This window comes from Echinops telfairi, unplaced genomic scaffold (assembly GCF_000313985.2).
Source record: "Echinops telfairi isolate 266 unplaced genomic scaffold, ASM31398v2 ScPeMD7_2010;HRSCAF=2546, whole genome shotgun sequence".
NCBI classification, from domain to species: Eukaryota; Metazoa; Chordata; class Mammalia; order Afrosoricida; family Tenrecidae; genus Echinops; species Echinops telfairi.
The window spans coordinates 8,325,062-8,328,687 of record NW_022105908.1 but is presented as its reverse complement, the minus strand read 5'-3'; the positions used below and the strand labels follow the sequence as shown (position 1 = coordinate 8,328,687).

The 3,626-nt window shown below is 44.3% G+C and overlaps 1 pseudogene; it reads right to left on the bottom strand.

Annotated features, from left to right (window-relative positions):
* Positions 1-648: 648 nt before the first annotated feature.
* LOC101661423 lies at positions 649-2,611 on the bottom strand (annotated as a pseudogene).
* Between the last annotated feature and the right edge of the window lie 1,015 nt (positions 2,612-3,626).

Below are 3,626 nucleotides of genomic sequence, written 5' to 3'. Positions count from 1 at the left end.
CCAAAAGAAAAGGGTGGGCCCAGGAAATCTCCCAGCTATGAGGGTTGGACAGCAAAGCCTATGGGGACACAAAGAAGCGGGTTACAGAAAGGACTCTGAAACTTCTTTACATCTCTGTTTCAGACACTGCAGTAAAATGGTTATTACGACGTTCCAAATTCACATCTACCCTCACATTCATAAGGGTCCTGCTCAGACTGATATCAAACATCTTATAGGTGCCAGATTTTAGTCACGATTTTGCCGACCCATGCAGAAAAGCAAGGTAATGCAAGAATTAGATGAGGGAACTATTGAACTCTTGAACTGCATGATACGTGGATTAGGTGCCAATAACAATGTGAAGAAAAAAAAAGGAGAAGAATCAGATGAGGTCTGTTATTGCACAGATACACTGCATACACTGGCCAAAAAAAACTAAAGAAGTTAAGCAAAACAACAACAACAACAAAACCCTATAAAATGAAGACTTCAAAAAAACTGGGCTATTACTAAACAGCTCTTAAGCAATCACACCCAAGTTCCTTACATTAAATACATTTCTCAGAGGCTTCTTAGATGTTTTCATTACAGGTCTATCACCCCCCTACCTCTCCCCCCTCCACCCCCACCCCGCCCAACAATATACTACTAGGGATGAGTATAATGCTACACGGACAGAATTTTACAGCGAACCATTTCAACCTTGAGTGTGGGCTCAAGACTGATGGAAACCTCAGTTACTGTGCACTGTCCATCAGGCCTCCTAGATCTGACACTCACTGTTGCACCCCTTGCGACTGATGGATCCATTCCAGATCGATCAGATATTGTCTGGTTTGTGTCAGGGACCAAAAGTCTCCTATGGGTCAAGGAGTGCTGTGTAACAAGAGGAGGGACGTCTCACCATCGCTGCTGGCGTCTGGCTCCATTTCTTCAATGGAGGTACCCAGTGCTGGTACCCTGCCTGACGATTCATGATCTGCCCCTTCACCCCTGTGACTTCCTTCAGTTATTTACACTGAGTTGCAAATGAGCAAAAGTCTCCCGAAATAGTGCTTGCATCGGGGGATGGTGCTGTAGGGCTTGTTAACTGACCAGCTGCTGATGCCAGTGGCCTCCCTGTAGATGATGCTAGAGGCTGAACAGAGGTTCCGCTCCGTGCTGATACACTGTCCGCCCCATCGGCAGAGTTCTCTCTTGCTAGGTGTACCGTAGTGTTAGAGCCACAGTCCAACCTAAGTCTGGCTACTCCCTTCTTTGGTATATTGATGACATCCCATGTAATCTTCCTGCGATGTCCATGCTCCTTTCTCCTATATTGAACCATATTTTCAAGACCAGCAACATAACATACAGAAACCCAGCAACCAACATTTCACTGCTCTTCTTACCTTTGGAAAGAGCATCTTCCACAAATGCGGGCATAAGCAAATGTGGTGAAGAAAGCTGATGGTGCCCGGCTATCAAAAGATACAGCGTCTGGGGTTTTAAAGGCTTGAAGGTAAACAAGCAGCCATCTAGCTCAGAAGCAACAAAGCCCACATGGAAGAAGCACACCAGCCTGTGTGATCACGAGGTGTCAAAGGGATCAGGTATCAGGCATCAAAGAACAAGAAATCATATTATTGTGAATGCGGGAGAGTGTGGAGTGGGGACCCAAAGCCCTTCTGTAGGCAACTGGACATCCTCTTACAGAAGAGTCTCAGGGAGGAGATGAGCCAGTCAGGGTGCAGTGTACCAATGATGAAACATACAACTTTTCTCTAGTTCTTAAATGCCTCCTCTTCCCCCACTATCATGATCCTAATTCTACCTTACAAATCCAGCTAGACCAGAGGATGTACACTGGTACAGATAGGAACTGGAAACACAGGGAATCCAGGGAGGATGATCCCTTCAGGACCAGTGGTGTGAGTGGCGATACTGGGAGGGTGGTGGGAGGGTGGGGTGGAAACGGGGAACTGATTACAAGGATCTACATATAACCTCCTCCCTGGGGGACGGACAACAGAAAAGTGGGTGAAGGGAGACGTTGGACAGAGCAAGATATGACAAAATAATAATTTATAAATTATCAAGGTTTCATGAGGGAGTGGGGAGTGGGGAGGGAGGGGGGAAATGAGGAACCTATGCCAAGGGCTTAAGTGGAGAGCAAATGTGTTGAGAATGATGAGGGCAACGAACGTACAAATGTGTTTGACACAACTGGTGTATGTATGGATTGTGGTAAGAGTTGTATGAGTCCCCAATAAAATGATTTAAAAAAAAAAGAGCATCTTCCAGGTCTCTGCTCGTGAGCTCCCATACTGCCACCACCTATTTCTTCGTTCATAATACCCTGCCTAGTCTCTGTTTTCTCTCCTTCAGTTCTTCAGGTGCCAACATGGCTAGCTTGTCAAGGAATTCTTTGTCGACAGTATGCACACCGCTCTCCAAGCCAAGCAGCTTCCTTTACACACAGACAACAGAAAACATACTTACGAGGCAGACTGACTGGGTGAACAGCTTGCAGATACATGGCACAGGCAGGGACAGTTAGCAAAGGTGTGGTATTAGAACAGACCTCATTGGGTGTCCTGTTTGTAGGAAGGGTGTTTATTGAGGGACCAATTTCCCCACAGCCAGCCATGAATTCTCTTACAGATCCCACCGCTGCCTGGCATACACATAAGACATCTTCGCCAGCAGTCAGTCAGCTTGCATGATGTTCTCTTCCACTGCTGGCTCATTCTTTTGTCTCTTGGCCACCACCGCGTCCACCTCGCAGTTCTTTCTCTTCATCCTCCGAGCCTGCAGCTGAGGCTGTATGTTTTCAATATTAATAAGATGTTGTGACATTAACGAAAAATTTGGAATCCAGCTTGGATGAAACCACAAAGACCAGGGAATCCTCTGAGTTGCTTCCTAGTTGGGTGTAGAAAGACCACCAGGACTCCTGTGCTTTGGGGGTCTATAGAAATATCTGCTCCTGAAATAACATGTATGAAAGATTCTAAATTTTCTCTGTCAAATGTTGTAATAATGATATACCCTCCTGGAGACAACGTGGGGTGGTGATTAGACCAACAGTTCATCCACGTAGTTGAATAAAACAGAAACCTGCTAAAACCAAAGCACTAATTTAAAATGTGGTGTCTGAGTAAAATAAGTATAAGATGTTTGGGGAAACTGTGAGCATCACAGTCTAAGTGGCTTGTTCCTCTCAGGTAAAAGTAGAAATATATCGACTATCTGTATGAACCAGAATGCTGCAAGAAGCACTCCACAGACCCACCACTGTGAAATGGGTAGTGTTGGGAGATTGTCTTAGATCAAAGTCAATGGGGGATTTAGAACTACTGAAAAACAGGATTACAATGTGGTTAATGGCACTTTTTAAGTTTGGTACAAATGACCACCTCAATTATGGGATTTTTTAAAAAAATTAAGATTAACAGGTGTTAAAGGAACTAGTAAAAGAATAATAAACTTTTTAGCAAAAAAAAAAAAAAAATTGAATGTTGAATGGTGGATCCAGGCCTTATTTGCTTTCCATTTCAAAGAATGTTGAGATATTTTTGCAAGGGTTTAGGAAATGGGTAGCTAATAATAAGGAGTACAAGAGAACTATATGTGACCTCCTTCCTGGGGGATGGAAAACAGAA